Consider the following 21,008-nt stretch of genomic DNA (forward strand, 5'->3'; position numbering starts at 1 on the left):
AGTTCCAGGCTTACTTCATCTGCCAAAGGCATCCCAAAGGGAGTGCAGAAGTGCCACAACATGGCTGCTTTCACGGCTTTTCCCTTAGCAAGAACCCTAATACCCGGCTGATTTACCTTCCTAGGGTTACTGTTAGGCTTAGGCCTAGGACTTTTAAAACCAGGAAGCCCTGGGCTCCAGGCACACTGCAGCTGCAAAAGGCATCCCAAGGGGAGCGCAAAAGTGACGCAACTTGGCTGCCACCACTGATATTTCCATGAGACCATCCCGAACCATAGGCTGATTTTCCTTCCTAGGGTTAAGGTTTGAGTTACGCCTAGGGTAAGGGTCTATTAACCAGAAAGCCCTGAGTTCCAAGAACACAGCAGCTGCGAAGGACTAGCCAAGAAGAGCGCAAAAGTACCACAACATGCCTGCCTCCACAGCTTTTTCCTTGGGGACATGCCTAATTCCTGGCTGATTTGCCTTTCTCGTCTTAGTGTTGGGGTTCGGCCTAGGGCTAGGATTTTTAAAATCAGGAAGCCCTGAGTTCCAGGCACACTGCAGCTGTGAAAGGCATCCAAAAGGGAGTGCAAAAGTGCCACAACATGGCTGCTTTCACGGCTTTTTCCTTGGCAAGAAGCCTAACACCAGGCTGATTTACCTTCCCAGGGTTACTGTTAGGCTTAGGCCTAGGGCTAGGATTTTTGAAACAAGGAAGCCCTGGGCTCCAGGCACACTGCAGCTGTTCAAGGCATCCCAAGGGGAGTACAAAAGTGCAACAACATGGCAGCTTTCACAGCTTTTTCCTTGGCACCATCCCTATACCTAGGCTGATTTATCTACCTAGGGTTAGGGTTAGGGTTCAGCCTAGGGCTTGGATTTCTTTAACCAGGAAGCCCTGAGTTCCAGGCTTACTTCATCTGCCAAAGGCATCCCAAAGGGAGTGCAGAAGTGCCACAACATGGCTGCTTTCACGGCTTTTCCCTTAGCAAGAACCCTAATACCCGGCTGATTTACCTTCCTAGGGTTACTGTTAGGCTTAGGCCTAGGACTTTTAAAACCAGGAAGCCCTGGGCTCCAGGCACACTGCAGCTGCGAAAGGCGTCCCAAGGGGAGCGCAAAAGTGACGCAACTTGGCTGCCACCACTGATATTTCCATGAGACCATCCCGAACCATAGGTTGATTTTCCTTCCTAGGGTTAAGGTTTGAGTTACGCCTAGGGTAAGGGCTCTATTAACCAGAAAGCCCTGAGTTCCAAGAAAAAAGCAGCTGCGAAGGACTAGCCAAGAAGAGCGCAAAAGTACCACAACATGCCTGCCTCCACAGCTTTTTCCTTGTGGACATGCCTAATTCCTGGCTGATTTGCCTTTCTCGTCTTAGTGTTGGGGTTCGGCCTAGGGCTAGGATTTTTAAAATCAGGAAGCCCTGAGTTCCAGGCACACTGCAGCTGTGAAAGGCATCCAAAAGGGAGTGCAAAAGTGCCACAACATGGCTGCTTTCACGGCTTTTTCCTTGGCAAGAAGCCTAACACCAGGCTGATTTACCTTCCCAGGGTTACTGTTAGGCTTAGGCCTAGGGCTAGGATTTTTAAAACTAGGAAGCCCTGGGCTCCAGGCACACTGCAGCTGTTCAAGGCATCCCAAGGGGAGTACAAAAGTGCAACAACATGGCAGCTTTCACAGCTTTTTCCTTGGCACCATCCCTATACCTTGGCTGATTTATCTGCCTAGGGTTAGGGTTAGGCTTCAGCCTAGGGCTTGGATTTCTTTAACCAGGAAGCCCTGAGTTCCAGGCTTACTTCATCTGCCAAAGGCATCCCAAAGGGAGTGCAGAAGTGCCACAACATGGCTGCTTTCACGGCTTTTCCCTTAGGAAGAACCCTAATACCCGGCTGATTTACCTTCCTAGGGTTACTGTTAGGCTTAGGCCTAGGACTTTTAAAACCAGGAAGCCCTGGGCTCCAGGCACACTGCAGCTGCGAAAGGCATCCCAAGGGGAGCGCAAAAGTGACGCAACTTGGCTGCCACCACTGATATTTCCATGAGACCATCCCGAACCATAGGCTGATTTTCCTTCCTAGGGTTAAGGTTTGAGTTACGCCTAGGGTAAGGGCTCTATTAACCAGAAAGCCCTGAGTTCCAAGAACACAGCAGCTGCGAAGGACTAGCCAAGAAGAGCGCAAAAGTACCACAACATGCCTGCCTCCACAGCTTTTTCCTTGGGGACATGCCTAATTCCTGGCTGATTTGCCTTTCTCGTCTTAGGGTTGGGGTTCGGCCTAGGGCTAGGATTTTTAAAATCAGGAAGCCCTGAGTTCCAGGCACACTGGAGCTGTGAAAGGCATCCAAAAGGGAGTGCAAAAGTGCCACAACATGGCTGCTTTCACGGCTTTTTCCTTGGCAAGAAGCCTAACACCAGGCTGATTTACCTTCCCAGGGTTACTGTTAGGCTTAGGCCTAGGGCTAGGATTTTTGAAACAAGGAAGCCCTTAGCTCCAGGCACACTGCAGCTGTTCAAGGCATCCCAAGGGGAGTACAAAAGTGCAACAACATGGCAGCTTTCACAGCTTTTTCCTTGGCACCATCCCTATACCTAGGCTGATTTATCTGCCTAGGGTTAGGGTTAGCGTTCAGCCTAGGGCTTGGATTTCTTTAACCAGGAAGCCCTGAGTTCCAGGCTTACTTCATCTGCCAAAGGCATCCCAAAGGGAGTGCAGAAGTGCCACAACATGGCTGCTTTCACGGCTTTTCCCTTAGGAAGAACCCTAATACCCGGCTGATTTACCTTCCTAGGGTTACTGTTAGGCTTAGGCCTAGGACTTTTAAAACCAGGAAGCCCTGGGCTCCAGGCACACTGCAGCTGCGAAAGGCATCCCAAGGGGAGCGCAAAAGTGACGCAACTTGGCTGCCACCACTGATATTTCCATGAGACCATCCCGAACCATAGGTTGATTTTCCTTCCTAGGGTTAAGGTTTGAGTTACGCCTAGGGTAAGGGCTCTATTAACCAGAAAGCCCTGAGTTCCAAGAACACAGCAGCTGCGAAGGACTAGCCAAGAAGAGCGCAAAAGTACCACAACATGCCTGCCTCCACAGCTTTTTCCTTGTGGACATGCCTAATTCCTGGCTGATTTGCCTTTCTCGTCTTAGTGTTGGGGTTCGGCCTAGGGCTAGGATTTTTAAAATCAGGAAGCCCTGAGTTCCAGGCACACTGCAGCTGTGAAAGGCATCCAAAAGGGAGTGCAAAAGTGCCACAACATGGCTGCTTTCACGGCTTTTTCCTTGGCAAGAAGCCTAACACCAGGCTGATTTACCTTCCCAGGGTTACTGTTAGGCTTAGGCCTAGGGCTAGGATTTTTGAAACAAGGAAGCCCTGGGCTCCAGGCACACTGCAGCTGTTCAAGGCATCCCAAGGGGAGTACAAAAGTGCAACAACATGGCAGCTTTCACAGCTTTTTCCTTGGCACCATCCCTATACCTAGGCTGATTTATCTGCCTAGGGTTAGGGTTAGGGTTCAGCCTAGGGCTTGGATTTCTTTAACCAGGAAGCCCTGAGTTCCAGGCTTACTTCATCTGCCAAAGGCATCCCAAAGTGAGTGCAGAAGTGCCACAACATGGCTGCTTTCACGGCTTTTCCCTTAGGAAGAACCCTAATACCCGGCTGATTTACCTTCCTAGGGTTACTGTTAGGCTTAGGCCTAGGACTTTTAAAACCAGGAAGCTCTGGGCTCCAGGCACACTGCAGCTGCGAAAGGCGTCCCAAGGGGAGCGCAAAAGTGACGCAACTTGGCTGCCACCACTGATATTTCCATGAGACCATCCCGAGCCATAGGTTGATTTTCCTTCCTAGGGTTAAGGTTTGAGTTACGCCTAGGGTAAGGGCTCTATTAACCAGAAAGCCCTGAGTTCCAAGAACACAGCAGCTGCGAAGGACTACCCAAGAAGAGCGCAAAAGTACCACAACATGCCTGCCTCCACAGCTTTTTCCTTGGGGACATGCCTAATTCCTGGCTGATTTGCCTTTCTCGTCTTAGTGTTGGGGTTCGGCCTAGGGCTAGGATTTTTAAAATCAGGAAGCCCTGAGTTCCAGGCACACTGGAGCTGTGAAAGGCATCCAAAAGGGAGTGCAAAAGTGCCACAACATGGCTGCTTTCACGGCTTTTTCCTTGGCAAGAAGCCTAACACCAGGCTGATTTACCTTCCCAGGGTTACTGTTAGGCTTAGGCCTAGGGCTAGGATTTTTAAAACTAGGAAGCCCTTAGCTCCAGGCACACTGCAGCTGTTCAAGGCATCCCAAGGGGAGTACAAAAGTGCAACAACATGGCAGCTTTCACATCTTTTTCCTTGGCACCATCCCTATACCTAGGCTGATTTATCTGCCTAGGGTTAGGGTTAGGGTTCAGCCTAGGGCTTGGATTTCTTTAACCAGGAAGCCCTGAGTTCCAGGCTTACTTCATCTGCCAAAGGCATCCCAAAGGGAGTGCAGAAGTGCTACAACATGGCTGCTTTCACGGCTTTTCCCTTAGGAAGAACCCTAATACCCGGCTGATTTACCTTCCTAGGGTTACTGTTAGGCTTAGGCCTAGGACTTTTAAAACCAGGAAGCCCTGGGCTCCAGGCACACTGCAGCTGCGAAAGGCGTCCCAAGGGGAGCGCAAAAGTGACGCAACTTGGCTGCCACCACTGATATTTCCATGAGACCATCCCGAACCATAGGTTGATTTTCCTTCCTAGGGTTAAGGTTTGAGTTACGCCTAGGGTAAGGGCTCTATTAACCAGAAAGCCCTGAGTTCCAAGAAAAAAGCAGCTGCGAAGGACTAGCCAAGAAGAGCGCAAAAGTACCACAACATGCCTGCCTCCACAGCTTTTTCCTTGGGGACATGCCTAATTCCTGGCTGATTTGCCTTTCTCGTCTTAGGGTTGGGGTTCGGCCTAGGGCTAGGATTTTTAAAATCAGGAAGCCCTGAGTTCCAGGCACACTGGAGCTGTGAAAGGCATCCAAAAGGGAGTGCAAAAGTGCCACAACATGGCTGCTTTCACGGCTTTTTCCTTGGCAAGAAGCCTAACACCAGGCTGATTTCCCTTCCCAGGGTTACTGTTAGGCTTAGGCCTAGGGCTAGGATTTTTAAAACTAGGAAGCCCTGGGCTCCAGGCACACTGCAGCTGTTCAAGGCATCCCAAGGGGAGTACAAAAGTGCAACAACATGGCAGCTTTCACAGCTTTTTCCTTGGCACCATCCCTATACCTTGGCTGATTTATCTGCCTAGGGTTAGGGTTAGGGTTCAGCCTAGGGCTTGGATTTCTTTAACCAGGAAGCCCTGAGTTCCAGGCTTACTTCATCTGCCAAAGGCATCCCAAAGGGAGTGCAGAAGTGCCACAACATGGCTGCTTTCACGGCTTTTCCCTTAGGAAGAACCCTAATACCCGGCTGATTTACCTTCCTAGGGTTACTGTTAGGCTTAGGCCTAGGACTTTTAAAACCAGGAAGCCCTGGGCTCCAGGCACACTGCAGCTGCGAAAGGCGTCCCAAGGGGAGCGCAAAAGTGACGCAACTTGGCTGCCACCACTGATATTTCCATGAGACCATCCCGAACCATAGGTTGATTTTCCTTCCTAGGGTTAAGGTTTGAGTTACGCCTAGGGTAAGGGCTCTATTAACCAGAAAGCCCTGAGTTCCAAGAACACAGCAGCTGCGAAGGACTAGCCAAGAAGAGCGCAAAAGTACCACAACATGCCTGCCTCCACAGCTTTTTCCTTGTGGACATGCCTAATTCCTGGCTGATTTGCCTTTCTCGTCTTAGTGTTGGGGTTCGGCCTAGGGCTAGGATTTTTAAAATCAGGAAGCCCTGAGTTCCAGGCACACTGCAGCTGTGAAAGGCATCCAAAAGGGAGTGCAAAAGTGCCACAACATGGCTGCTTTCACGGCTTTTTCCTTGGCAAGAAGCCTAACACCAGGCTGATTTACCTTCCCAGGGTTACTGTTAGGCTTAGGCCTAGGGCTAGGATTTTTGAAACAAGGAAGCCCTGGGCTCCAGGCACACTGCAGCTGTTCAAGGCATCCCAAGGGGAGTACAAAAGTGCAACAACATGGCAGCTTTCACAGCTTTTTCCTTGGCACCATCCCTATACCTAGGCTGATTTATCTGCCTAGGGTTAGGGTTAGGGTTCAGCCTAGGGCTTGGATTTCTTTAACCAGGAAGCCCTGAGTTCCAGGCTTACTTCATCTGCCAAAGGCATCCCAAAGGGAGTGCAGAAGTGCCACAACATGGCTGCTTTCACGGCTTTTCCCTTAGGAAGAACCCTAATACCCGGCTGATTTACCTTCCTAGGGTTACTGTTAGGCTTAGGCCTAGGACTTTTAAAACCAGGAAGCCCTGGGCTCCAGGCACACTGCAGCTGCGAAAGGCGTCCCAAGGGGAGCGCAAAAGTGACGCAACTTGGCTGCCACCACTGATATTTCCATGAGACCATCCCGAACCATAGGTTGATTTTCCTTCCTAGGGTTAAGGTTTGAGTTACGCCTAGGGTAAGGGCTCTATTAACCAGAAAGCCCTGAGTTCCAAGAACACAGCAGCTGCGAAGGACTAGCCAAGAAGAGCGCAAAAGTACCACAACATGCCTGCCTCCACAGCTTTTTCCTTGTGGACATGCCTAATTCCTGGCTGATTTGCCTTTCTCGTCTTAGTGTTGGGGTTCGGCCTAGGGCTAGGATTTTTAAAATCAGGAAGCCCTGAGTTCCAGGCACACTGGAGCTGTGAAAGGCATCCAAAAGGGAGTGCAAAAGTGCCACAACATGGCTGCTTTCACGGCTTTTTCCTTGGCAAGAAGCCTAACACCAGGCTGATTTACCTTCCCAGGGTTACTGTTAGGCTTAGGCCTAGGGCTAGGATTTTTAAAACTAGGAAGCCCTGGGCTCCAGGCACACTGCAGCTGTTCAAGGCATCCCAAGGGGAGTACAAAAGTGCAACAACATGGCAGCTTTCACAGCTTTTTCCTTGGCACCATCCCTATACCTAGGCTGATTTATCTGCCTAGGGTTAGGGTTAGGCTTCAGCCTAGGGCTTGGATTTCTTTAACCAGGAAGCCCTGAGTTCCAGGCTTACTTCATCTGCCAAAGGCATCCCAAAGGGAGTGCAGAAGTGCTACAACATGGCTGCTTTCACGGCTTTTCCCTTAGGAAGAACCCTAATACCCGGCTGATTTACCTTCCTAGGGTTACTGTTAGGCTTAGGCCTAGGACTTTTAAAACCAGGAAGCCCTGGGCTCCAGGCACACTGCAGCTGCGAAAGGCGTCCCAAGGGGAGCGCAAAAGTGACGCAACTTGGCTGCCACCACTGATATTTCCATGAGACCATCCCGAACCATAGGTTGATTTTCCTTCCTAGGGTTAAGGTTTGAGTTACGCCTAGGGTAAGGGCTCTATTAACCAGAAAGCCCTGAGTTCCAAGAAAAAAGCAGCTGCGAAGGACTAGCCAAGAAGAGCGCAAAAGTAGCACAACATGCCTGCCTCCACAGCTTTTTCCTTGGGGACATGCCTAATTCCTGGCTGATTTGCCTTTCTCGTCTTAGGGTTGGGGTTCGGCCTAGGGCTAGGATTTTTAAAATCAGGAAGCCCTGAGTTCCAGGCACACTGCAGCTGTGAAAGGCATCCAAAAGGGAGTGCAAAAGTGCCACAACATGGCTGCTTTCACGGCTTTTTCCTTGGCAAGAAGCCTAACACCAGGCTGATTTACCTTCCCAGGGTTACTGTTAGGCTTAGGCCTAGGGCTAGGATTTTTAAAACTAGGAAGCCCTGGGCTCCAGGCACACTGCAGCTGTTCAAGGCATCCCAAGGGGAGTACAAAAGTGCAACAACATGGCAGCTTTCACAGCTTTTTCCTTGGCACCATCCCTATACCTTGGCTGATTTATCTGCCTAGGGTTAGGGTTAGGGTTCAGCCTAGGGCTTGGATTTCTTTAACCAGGAAGCCCTGAGTTCCAGGCTTACTTCATCTGCCAAAGGCATCCCAAAGGGAGTGCAGAAGTGCCACAACATGGCTGCTTTCACGGCTTTTCCCTTTGGAAGAACCCTAATACCCGGCTGATTTACCTTCCTAGGGTTACTGTTAGGCTTAGGCCTAGGACTTTTAAAACCAGGAAGCCCTGGGCTCCAGGCACACTGCAGCTGCGAAAGGCATCCCAAGGGGAGCGCAAAAGTGACGCAACTTGGCTGCCACCACTGATATTTCCATGAGACCATCCCGAACCATAGGCTGATTTTCCTTCCTAGGGTTAAGGTTTGAGTTACGCCTAGGGTAAGGGCTCTATTAACCAGAAAGCCCTGAGTTCCAAGAACACAGCAGCTGCGAAGGACTAGCCAAGAAGAGCGCAAAAGTACCACAACATGCCTGCCTCCACAGCTTTTTCCTTGGGGACATGCCTAATTCCTGGCTGATTTGCCTTTCTCGTCTTAGGGTTGGGGTTCGGCCTAGGGCTAGGATTTTTAAAATCAGGAAGCCCTGAGTTCCAGGCACACTGCAGCTGTGAAAGGCATCCAAAAGGGAGTGCAAAAGTGCCACAACATGGCTGCTTTCACGGCTTTTTCCTTGGCAAGAAGCCTAACACCAGGCTGATTTACCTTCCCAGGGTTACTGTTAGGCTTAGGCCTAGGGCTAGGATTTTTAAAACTAGGAAGCCCTTAGCTCCTGGCACACTGCAGCTGTTCAAGGCATCCCAAGGGGAGTACAAAAGTGCAACAACATGGCAGCTTTCACAGCTTTTTCATTGGCACCATCCCTATACCTTGGCTGATTTATCTGCCTAGGGTTAGGGTTAGGCTTCAGCCTAGGGCTTGGATTTCTTTAACCAGGAAGCCCTGAGTTCCAGGCTTACTTCATCTGCCAAAGGCATCCCAAAGGGAGTGCAGAAGTGCCACAACATGGCTGCTTTCACGGCTTTTCCCTTAGGAAGAACCCTAATACCCGGCTGATTTACCTTCCTAGGGTTACTGTTAGGCTTAGGCCTAGGACTTTTAAAACCAGGAAGCCCTGGGCTCCAGGCACACTGCAGCTGCGAAAGGCATCCCAAGGGGAGCGCAAAAGTGACGCAACTTGGCTGCCACCACTGATATTTCCATGAGACCATCCCGAACCATAGGCTGATTTTCCTTCCTAGGGTTAAGGTTTGAGTTACGCCTAGGGTAAGGGCTCTATTAACCAGAAAGCCCTGAGTTCCAAGAACACAGCAGCTGCAAAGGACTACCCAAGAAGAGCGCAAAAGTACCACAACATGCCTGCCTCCACAGCTTTTTCCTTGGGGACATGCCTAATTCCTGGCTGATTTGCCTTTCTCGTCTTAGGGTTGGGGTTCGGCCTAGGGCTAGGATTTTTAAAATCAGGAAGCCCTGAGTTCCAGGCACACTGCAGCTGTGAAAGGCATCCAAAAGGGAGTGCAAAAGTGCCACAACATGGCTGCTTTCACGGCTTTTTCCTTGGCAAGAAGCCTAACACCAGGCTGATTTACCTTCCCAGGGTTACTGTTAGGCTTAGGCCTAGGGCTAGGATTTTTGAAACAAGGAAGCCCTGGGCTCCAGGCACACTGCAGCTGTTCAAGGCATCCCAAGGGGAGTACAAAAGTGCAACAACATGGCAGCTTTCACAGCTTTTTCCTTGGCACCATCCCTATACCTAGGCTGATTTATCTGCCTAGGGTTAGGGTTAGGGTTCAGCCTAGGGCTTGGATTTCTTTAACCAGGAAGCCCTGAGTTCCAGGCTTACTTCATCTGCCAAAGGCATCCCAAAGGGAGTGCAGAAGTGCCACAACATGGCTGCTTTCACGGCTTTTCCCTTAGGAAGAACCCTAATACCCGGCTGATTTACCTTCCTAGGGTTACTGTTAGGCTTAGGCCTAGGACTTTTAAAACCAGGAAGCCCTGGGCTCCAGGCACACTGCAGCTGCGAAAGGCATCCCAAGGGGAGCGCAAAAGTGACGCAACTTGGCTGCCACCACTGATATTTCCATGAGACCATCCCGAACCATAGGTTGATTTTCCTTCCTAGGGTTAAGGTTTGAGTTACGCCTAGGGTAAGGGCTCTATTAACCAGAAAGCCCTGAGTTCCAAGAACACAGCAGCTGCGAAGGACTAGCCAAGAAGAGCGCAAAAGTAGCACAACATGCCTGCCTCCACAGCTTTTTCCTTGGGGACATGCCTAATTCCTGGCTGATTTGCCTTTCTCGTCTTAGGGTTGGGGTTCGGCCTAGGGCTAGGATTTTTAAAATCAGGAAGCCCTGAGTTCCAGGCACACTGCAGCTGTGAAAGGCATCCAAAAGGGAGTGCAAAAGTGCCACAACATGGCTGCTTTCACGGCTTTTTCCTTGGCAAGAAGCCTAACACCAGGCTGATTTACCTTCCCAGGGTTACTGTTAGGCTTAGGCCTAGGGCTAGGATTTTTGAAACAAGGAAGCCCTTAGCTCCAGGCACACTGCAGCTGTTCAAGGCATCCCAAGGGGAGTACAAAAGTGCAACAACATGGCAGCTTTCACAGCTTTTTCCTTGGCACCATCCCTATACCTAGGCTGATTTATCTGCCTAGGGTTAGGGTTAGGGTTCAGCCTAGGGCTTGGATTTCTTTAACCAGGAAGCCCTGAGTTCCAGGCTTACTTCATCTGCCAAAGGCATCCCAAAGGGAGTGCAGAAGTGCCACAACATGGCTGCTTTCACGGCTTTTCCCTTAGGAAGAACCCTAATACCCGGCTGATTTACCTTCCTAGGGTTACTGTTAGGCTTAGGCCTAGGACTTTTAAAACCAGGAAGCCCTGGGCTCCAGGCACACTGCAGCTGCGAAAGGCATCCCAAGGGGAGCGCAAAAGTGACGAAACTTGGCTGCCACCACTGATATTTCCATGAGACCATCCCGAACCATAGGCTGATTTTCCTTCCTAGGGTTAAGGTTTGAGTTACGCCTAGGGTAAGGGCTCTATTAACCAGAAAGCCCTGAGTTCCAAGAACACAGCAGCTGCGAAGGACTACCCAAGAAGAGCGCAAAAGTAGCACAACATGCCTGCCTCCACAGCTTTTTCCTTGGGGACATGCCTAATTCCTGGCTGATTTGCCTTTCTCGTCTTAGGGTTGGGGTTCGGCCTAGGGCTAGGATTTTTAAAATCAGGAAGCCCTGAGTTCCAGGCACACTGCAGCTGTGAAAGGCATCCAAAAGGGAGTGCAAAAGTGCCACAACATGGCTGCTTTCACGGCTTTTTCCTTGGCAAGAAGCCTAACACCAGGCTGATTTACCTTCCCAGGGTTACTGTTAGGCTTAGGCCTAGGGCTAGGATTTTTGAAACAAGGAAGCCCTTAGCTCCAGGCACACTGCAGCTGTTCAAGGCATCCCAAGGGGAGTACAAAAGTGCAACAACATGGCAGCTTTCACAGCTTTTTCCTTGGCACCATCCCTATACCTAGGCTGATTTATCTGCCTAGGGTTAGGGTTAGGGTTCAGCCTAGGGCTTGGATTTCTTTAACCAGGAAGCCCTGAGTTCCAGGCTTACTTCATCTGCCAAAGGCATCCCAAAGGGAGTGCAGAAGTGCCACAACATGGCTGCTTTCACGGCTTTTCCCTTAGGAAGAACCCTAATACCCGGCTGATTTACCTTCCTAGGGTTACTGTTAGGCTTAGGCCTAGGACTTTTAAAACCAGGAAGCCCTGGGCTCCAGGCACACTGCAGCTGCGAAAGGCATCCCAAGGGGAGCGCAAAAGTGACGCAACTTGGCTGCCACCACTGATATTTCCATGAGACCATCCCGAACCATAGGCTGATTTTCCTTCCTAGGGTTAAGGTTTGAGTTACGCCTAGGGTAAGGGCTCTATTAACCAGAAAGCCCTGAGTTCCAAGAACACAGCAGCTGCGAAGGACTAGCCAAGAAGAGCGCAAAAGTAGCACAACATGCCTGCCTCCACAGCTTTTTCCTTGGGGACATGCCTAATTCCTGGCTGATTTGCCTTTCTCGTCTTAGGGTTGGGGTTCGGCCTAGGGCTAGGATTTTTAAAATCAGGAAGCCCTGAGTTCCAGGCACAGTGGAGCTGTGAAAGGCATCCAAAAGGGAGTGCAAAAGTGCCACAACATGGCTGCTTTCACGGCTTTTTCCTTGGCAAGAAGCCTAACACCAGGCTGATTTACCTTCCCAGGGTTACTGTTAGGCTTAGGCCTAGGGCTAGGATTTTTAAAACTAGGAAGCCCTTAGCTCCAGGCACACTGCAGCTGTTCAAGGCATCCCAAGGGGAGTACAAAAGTGCAACAACATGGCAGCTTTCACAGCTTTTTCCTTGGCACCATCCCTATACCTAGGCTGATTTATCTGCCTAGGGTTAGGGTTAGGCTTCAGCCTAGGGCTTGGATTTCTTTAACCAGGAAGCCCTGAGTTCCAGGCTTACTTCATCTGCCAAAGGCATCCCAAAGGGAGCGCAGAAGTGCCACAACATGGCTGCTTTCACGGCTTTTCCCTTAGGAAGAACCCTAATACCCGGCTGATTTACCTTCCTAGGGTTACTGTTAGGCTTAGGCCTAGGACTTTTAAAACCAGGAAGCCCTGGGCTCCAGGCACACTGCAGCTGCGAAAGGCATCCCAAGGGGAGCGCAAAAGTGACGCAACTTGGCTGCCACCACTGATATTTCCATGAGACCATCCCGAACCATAGGCTGATTTTCCTTCCTAGGGTTAAGGTTTGAGTTACGCCTAGGGTAAGGGCTCTATTAACCAGAAAGCCCTGAGTTCCAAGAACACAGCAGCTGCGAAGGACTAGCCAAGAAGAGCGCAAAAGTAGCACAACATGCCTGCCTCCACAGCTTTTTCCTTGGGGACATGCCTAATTCCTGGCTGATTTGCCTTTCTCGTCTTAGGGTTGGGGTTCGGCCTAGGGCTAGGATTTTTAAAATCAGGAAGCCCTGAGTTCCAGGCACACTGGAGCTGTGAAAGGCATCCAAAAGGGAGTGCAAAAGTGCCACAACATGGCTGCTTTCACGGCTTTTTCCTTGGCAAGAAGCCTAACACCAGGCTGATTTACCTTCCCAGGGTTACTGTTAGGCTTAGGCCTAGGGCTAGGATTTTTGAAACAAGGAAGCCCTTAGCTCCAGGCACACTGCAGCTGTTCAAGGCATCCCAAGGGGAGTACAAAAGTGCAAAAACATGGCAGCTTTCACAGCTTTTTCCTTGGCACCATCCCTATACCTAGGCTGATTTATCTGCCTAGGGTTAGGGTTAGGGTTCAGCCTAGGGCTTGGATTTCTTTAACCAGGAAGCCCTGAGTTCCAGGCTTACTTCATCTGCCAAAGGCATCCCAAAGGGAGCGCAGAAGTGCCACAACATGGCTGCTTTCACGGCTTTTCCCTTAGGAAGAACCCTAATACCCGGCTGATTTACCTTCCTAGGGTTACTGTTAGGCTTAGGCCTAGGACTTTTAAAACCAGGAAGCCCTGGGCTCCAGGCACACTGCAGCTGCGAAAGGCATCCCAAGGGGAGCGCAAAAGTGACGCAACTTGGCTGCCACCACTGATATTTCCATGAGAGCATCCCGAACCATAGGCTGATTTTCCTTCCTAGGGTTAAGGTTTGAGTTACGCCTAGGGTAAGGGCTCTATTAACCAGAAAGCCCTGAGTTCCAAGAACACAGCAGCTGCGAAGGACTAGCCAAGAAGAGCGCAAAAGTACCACAACATGCCTGCCTCCACAGCTTTTTCCTTGGGGACATGCCGAATTCCTGGCTGATTTGCCTTTCTCGTCTTAGTGTTGGGGTTCGGCCTAGGGCTAGGATTTTTAAAAGCAGGAAGCCCTGAGTTCCAGGCACAGTGGAGCTGTGAAAGGCATCCAAAAGGGAGTGCAAAAGTGCCACAACATGGCTGCTTTCACGGCTTTTTCCTTGGCAAGAAGCCTAACACCAGGCTGATTTACCTTCCCAGGGTTACTGTTAGGCTTAGGCCTAGGGCTAGGATTTTTAAAACTAGGAAGCCCTTAGCTCCAGGCACACTGCAGCTGTTCAAGGCATCCCAAGGGGAGTACAAAAGTGCAACAACATGGCAGCTTTCACAGCTTTTTCCTTGGCACCATCCCTATACCTAGGCTGATTTATCTGCCTAGGGTTAGGGTTAGGCTTCAGCCTAGGGCTTGGATTTCTTTAACCAGGAAGCCCTGAGTTCCAGGCTTACTTCATCTGCCAAAGGCATCCCAAAGGGAGTGCAGAAGTGCCACAACATGGCTGCTTTCACGGCTTTTCCCTTAGGAAGAACCCTAATACCCGGCTGATTTACCTTCCTAGGGTTACTGTTAGGCTTAGGCCTAGGACTTTTAAAACCAGGAAGCCCTGGGCTCCAGGCACACTGCAGCTGCGAAAGGCATCCCAAGGGGAGCGCAAAAGTGACGAAACTTGGCTGCCACCACTGATATTTCCATGAGACCATCCCGAACCATAGGTTGATTTTCCTTCCTAGGGTTAAGGTTTGAGTTACGCCTAGGGTAAGGGCTCTATTAACCAGAAAGCCCTGAGTTCCAAGAACACAGCAGCTGTGAAGGACTAGCCAAGAAGAGCGCAAAAGTAGCACAACATGCCTGCCTCCACAGCTTTTTCCTTGGGGACATGCCTAATTCCTGGCTGATTTGCCTTTCTCGTCTTAGGGTTGGGGTTCGGCCTAGGGCTAGGATTTTTAAAATCAGGAAGCCCTGAGTTCCAGGCACACTGCAGCTGTGAAAGGCATCCAAAAGGGAGTGCAAAAGTTCCACAACATGGCTGCTTTCACGGCTTTTTCCTTGGCAAGAAGCCTAACACCAGGCTGATTTGCCTTCCCAGGGTTACTGTTAGGCTTAGGCCTAGGGCTAGGATTTTTAAAACTAGGAAGCCCTTAGCTCCAGGCACACTGCAGCTGTTCAAGGCATCCCAAGGGGAGTACAAAAGTGCAACAACATGGCAGCTTTCACAGCTTTTTCCTTGGCACCATCCCTATACCTAGGCTGATTTATCTGCCTAGGGTTAGGGTTAGGGTTCAGCCTAGGGCTTGGATTTCTTTAACCAGGAAGCCCTGAGTTCCAGGCTTACTTCATCTGCCAAAGGCATCCCAAAGGGAGTGCAGAAGTGCCACAACATGGCTGCTTTCACGGCTTTTCCCTTAGGAAGAACCCTAATACCCGGCTGATTTACCTTCCTAGGGTTACTGTTAGGCTTAGGCCTAGGACTTTTAAAACCAGGAAGCCCTGGGCTCCAGGCACACTGCAGCTGCGAAAGGCATCCCAAGGGGAGCGCAAAAGTGACGCAACTTGGCTGCCACCACTGATATTTCCATGAGACCATCCCGAACCATAGGCTGATTTTCCTTCCTAGGGTTAAGGTTTGAGTTACGCCTAGGGTAAGGGCTCTATTAACCAGAAAGCCCTGAGTTCCAAGAACACAGCAGCTGCGAAGGACTAGCCAAGAAGAGCGCAAAAGTACCACAACATGCCTGCCTCCACAGCTTTTTCCTTGGGGACATGCCGAATTCCTGGCTGATTTGCCTTTCTCGTCTTAGTGTTGGGGTTCGGCCTAGGGCTAGGATTTTTAAAATCAGGAAGCCCTGAGTTCCAGGCACACTGCAGCTGTGAAAGGCATCCAAAAGGGAGTGCAAAAGTGCCACAACATGGCTGCTTTCACGGCTTTTTCCTTGGCAAGAAGCCTAACACCAGGCTGATTTACCTTCCCAGGGTTACTGTTAGGCTTAGGCCTAGGGCTAGGATTTTTAAAACTAGGAAGCCCTTAGCTCCAGGCACACTGCAGCTGTTCAAGGCATCCCAAGGGGAGTACAAAAGTGCAACAACATGGCAGCTTTCACAGCTTTTTCCTTGGCACCATCCCTATACCTAGGCTGATTTATCTGCCTAGGGTTAGGGTTAGGCTTCAGCCTAGGGCTTGGATTTCTTTAACCAGGAAGCCCTGAGTTCCAGGCTTACTTCATCTGCCAAAGGCATCCCAAAGGGAGTGCAGAAGTGCCACAACATGGCTGCTTTCACGGCTTTTCCCTTAGGAAGAACCCTAATACCCGGCTGATTTACCTTCCTAGGGTTACTGTTAGGCTTAGGCCTAGGACTTTTAAAACCAGGAAGCCCTGGGCTCCAGGCACACTGCAGCTGCGAAAGGCATCCCAAGGGGAGCGCAAAAGTGACGCAACTTGGCTGCCACCACTGATATTTCCATGAGACCATCCCGAACCATAGGTTGATTTTCCTTCCTAGGGTTAAGGTTTGAGTTACGCCTAGGGTAAGGGCTCTATTAACCAGAAAGCCCTGAGTTCCAAGAACACAGCAGCTGCGAAGGACTAGCCAAGAAGAGCGCAAAAGTAGCACAACATGCCTGCCTCCACAGCTTTTTCCTTGGGGACATGCCTAATTCCTGGCTGATTTGCCTTTCTCGTCTTAGGGTTGGGGTTCGGCCTAGGGCTAGGATTTTTAAAATCAGGAAGCCCTGAGTTCCAGGCACACTGCAGCTGTGAAAGGCATCCAAAAGGGAGTGCAAAAGTGCCACAACATGGCTGCTTTCACGGCTTTTTCCTTGGCAAGAAGCCTAACACCAGGCTGATTTGCCTTCCCAGGGTTACTGTTAGGCTTAGGACTAGGGCTAGGATTTTTAAAACTAGGAAGCCCTTAGCTCCAGGCACACTGCAGCTGTTCAAGGCATCCCAAGGGGAGTACAAAAGTGCAACAACATGGCAGCTTTCACAGCTTTTTCCTTGGCACCATCCCTATACCTTGGCTGATTTATCTGCCTAGGGTTAGGGTTAGGCTTCAGCCTAGGGCTTGGATTTCTTTAACCAGGAAGCCCTGAGTTCCAGGCTTACTTCATCTGCCAAAGGCATCCCAAAGGGAGTGCAGAAGTGCCACAACATGGCTGCTTTCACGGCTTTTCCCTTAGGAAGAACCCTAATACCCGGCTGATTTACCTTCCTAGGGTTACTGTTAGGCTTAGGCCTAGGACTTTTAAAACCAGGAAGCCCTGGGCTCCAGGCACACTGCAGCTGCGAAAGGCATCCCAAGGGGAGCGCAAAAGTGACGCAACTTGGCTGCCACCACTGATATTTCCATGAGAGCATCCCGAACCATAGGCTGATTTTCCTTCCTAGGGTTAAGGTTTGAGTTACGCCTAGGGTAAGGGCTCTATTAACCAGAAAGCCCTGAGTTCCAAGAACACAGCAGCTGCGAAGGACTAGCCAAGAAGAGCGCAAAAGTACCACAACATGCCTGCCTCCACAGCTTTTTCCTTGGGGACATGCCGAATTCCTGGCTGATTTGCCTTTCTCGTATTAGGGTTGGGGTTCGGCCTAGGGCTAGGATTTTTAAAAGCAGGAAGCCCTGAGTTCCAGGCACACTGGAGCTGTGAAAGGCATCCAAAAGGGAGTGCAAAAGTGCCACAACATGGCTGCTTTCACGGCTTTTTCCTTGGCAAGAAGCCTAACACCAGGCTGATTTACCTTCCCAGGGTTACTGTTAGGCTTAGGCCTAGGGCTAGGATTTTTAAAACTAGGAAGCCCTTAGCTCCAGGCACACTGCAGCTGTTCAAGGCATCCCAAGGGGAGTACAAAAGTGCAACAACATGGCAGCTTTCACAGCTTTTTCCTTGGCACCATCCCTATACCTAGGCTGATTTATCTGCCTAGGGTTAGGGTTAGGCTTCAGCCTAGGGCTTGGATTTCTTTAACCAGGAAGCCCTGAGTTCCAGGCTTACTTCATCTGCCAAAGGCATCCCAAAGGGAGTGCAGAAGTGCCACAACATGGCTGCTTTCATGGCTTTTCCCTTAGGAAGAACCCTAATACCCGGCTGATTTACCTTCCTAGGGTTACTGTTAGGCTTAGGCCTAGGACTTTTAAAACCAGGAAGCCCTGGGCTCCAGGCACACTGCAGCTGCGAAAGGCATCCCTAGGGGAGCGCAAAAGTGACGCAACTTGGCTGCCACCACTGATATTTCCATGAGACCATCCCGAACCATAGGTTGATTTTCCTTCCTAGGGTTAAGGTTTGAGTTACGCCTAGGGTAAGGGCTCTATTAACCAGAAAGCCCTGAGTTCCAAGAACACAGCAGCTGCGAAGGACTAGCCAAGAAGAGCGCAAAAGTAGCACAACATGCCTGCCTCCACAGCTTTTTCCTTGGGGACATGCCTAATTCCTGGCTGATTTGCCTTTCTCGTCTTAGGGTTGGGGTTCGGACTAGGGCTAGGAGTTTTAAAAGCAGGAAGCCCTGAGTTCCAGGCACACTGGAGCTGTGAAAGGCATCCAAAAGGGAGTGCAAAAGTGCCACAACATGGCTGCTTTCACGGCTTTTTCCTTGGCAAGAAGCCTAACACCAGGCTGATTTACCTTCCCAGGGTTACTGTTAGGCTTAGGCCTAGGGCTAGGATTTTTAAAACTAGGAAGCCCTTAGCTCCAGGCACACTGCAGCTGTTCAAGGCATCCCAAGGGGAGTAAAAAAGTGCAACAACATGGCAGCTTTCACAGCTTTTTCCTTGGCACCATCCCTATACCTAGGCTGATTTATCTGCCTAGGGTTAGGGTTAGGGTTCAGCCTAGGGCTTGGATTTCTTTAACCAGGAAGCCCTGAGTTCCAGGCTTACTTCATCTGCCAAAGGCATCCCAAAGGGAGTGCAGAAGTGCCACAACATGGCTGCTTTCACGGCTTTTCCCTTAGGAAGAACCCTAATACCCGGCTGATTTACCTTCCTAGGGTTACTGTTAGGCTTAGGCCTAGGACTTTTAAAACCAGGAAGCCCTGGGCTCCAGGCACACTGCAGCTGCGAAAGGCATCCCAAGGGGAGCGCAAAAGTGACGCAACTTGGCTGCCACCACTGATATTTCCATGAGACCATCCCGAACCATAGGCTGATTTTCCTTCCTAGGGTTAAGGTTTGAGTTACGCCTAGGGTAAGGGCTCTATTAACCAGAAAGCCCTGAGTTCCAAGAACACAGCAGCTGCGAAGGACTAGCCAAGAAGAGCGCAAAAGTAGCACAACATGCCTGCCTCCACAGCTTTTTCCTTGGGGACATGCCTAATTCCTGGCTGATTTGCCTTTCTCGTCTTAGGGTTGGGGTTCGGCCTAGGGCTAGGATTTTTAAAATCAGGAAGCCCTGAGTTCCAGGCACAGTGGAGCTGTGAAAGGCATCCAAAAGGGAGTGCAAAAGTGCCACAACATGGCTGCTTTCACGGCTTTTTCCTTGGCAAGAAGCCTAACACCAGGCTGATTTACCTTCCCAGGGTTACTGTTAGGCTTAGGCCTAGGGCTAGGATTTTTAAAACTAGGAAGCCCTGGGCTCCAGGCACACTGCAGCTGTTCAAGGCATCCCAAGGGGAGTACAAAAGTGCAACAACATGGCAGCTTTCACAGCTTTTTCCTTGGCACCATCCCTATACCTAGGCTGATTTATCTGCCTAGGGTTAGGGTTAGGCTTCAGCCTAGGGCTTGGATTTCTTTAACCAGGAAGCCCTGAGTTCCAGGCTTACTTCATCTGCCAAAGGCATCCCAAAGGGAGTGCAGAAGTGCCACAACATGGCTGCTTTCACGGCTTTTCCCTTAGGAAGAACCCTAATACCCGGCTGATTTACCTTCCTAGGGTTACTGTTAGGCTTAGGCCTAGGACTTTTAAAACCAGGAAGCCCTGGGCTCCAGGCACACTGCAGCTGCGAAAGGCATCCCAAGGGGAGCGCAAAAGTGACGCAACTTGGCTGCCACCACTGATATTTCCATGAGAGCATCCCGAACCATAGGCTGATTTTCCTTCCTAGGGTTAAGGTTTGAGTTACGCCTAGGGTAAGGGCTCTATTAACCAGAAAGCCCTGAGTTCCAAGAACACAGCAGCTGCGAAGGACTAGCCAAGAAGAGCGCAAAAGTACCACAACATGCCTGCCTCCACAGCTTTTTCCTTGGGGACATGCCGAATTCCTGGCTGATTTGCCTTTCTCGTATTAGGGTTGGGGTTCGGCCTAGGGCTAGGATTTTTAAAAGCAGGAAGCCCTGAGTTCCAGGCACACTGGAGCTGTGAAAGGCATCCAAAAGGGAGTGCAAAAGTGCCACAACATGGCTGCTTTCACGGCTTTTTCCTTGGCAAGAAGCCTAACACCAGGCTGATTTACCTTCCCAGGGTTACTGTTAGGCTTAGGCCTAGGGCTAGGATTTTTAAAACTAGGAAGCCCTTAGCTCCAGGCACACTGCAGCTGTTCAAGGCATCCCAAGGGGAGTACAAAAGTGCAACAACATGGCAGCTTTCACAGCTTTTTCCTTGGCACCATCCCTATACCTAGGCTGACTTATCTGCCTAGGGTTAGGGTTAGGCTTCAGCCTAGGGCTTGGATTTCTTTAACCAGGAAGCCCTGAGTTCCAGGCTTACTTCATCTGCCAAAGGCATCCCAAAGGGAGTGCAGAAGTGCCACAACATGGCTGCTTTCACGGCTTTTCCCTTAGGAAGAACCCTAATACCCGGCTGATTTACCTTCCTAGGGTTACTGTTAGGCTTAGGCCTAGGACTTTTAAAACCAGGAAGCCCTGGGCTCCAGGCACACTGCAGCTGCGAAAGGCATCCCTAGGGGAGCGCAAAAGTGACGCAACTTGGCTGCCACCACTGATATTTCCATGAGACCATCCCGAACCATAGGTTGATTTTCCTTCCTAGGGTTAAGGTTTGAGTTACGCCTAGGGTAAGGGCTCTATTAACCAGAAAGCCCTGAGTTCCAAGAACACAGCAGCTGCGAAGGACTAGCCAAGAAGAGCGCAAAAGTAGCACAACATGCCTGCCTCCACAGCTTTTTCCTTGGGGACATGCCTAATTCCTGGCTGATTTGCCTTTCTCGTCTTAGGGTTGGGGTTCGGACTAGGGCTAGGATTTTTAAAAGCAGGAAGCCCTGAGTTCCAGGCACAGTGGAGCTGTGAAAGGCATCCAAAAGGGAGTGCAAATGTGCCACAACATGGCTGCTTTCACGGCTTTTTCCTTGGCAAGAAGCCTAACACCAGGCTGATTTGCCTTCCCAGGGTTACTGTTAGGCTCAGGCCTAGG

The sequence above is a fragment of the Ammospiza nelsoni genome, chromosome 28 (genome assembly GCF_027579445.1).
Source record: "Ammospiza nelsoni isolate bAmmNel1 chromosome 28, bAmmNel1.pri, whole genome shotgun sequence".
NCBI lineage: Eukaryota > Metazoa > Chordata > Aves > Passeriformes > Passerellidae > Ammospiza > Ammospiza nelsoni.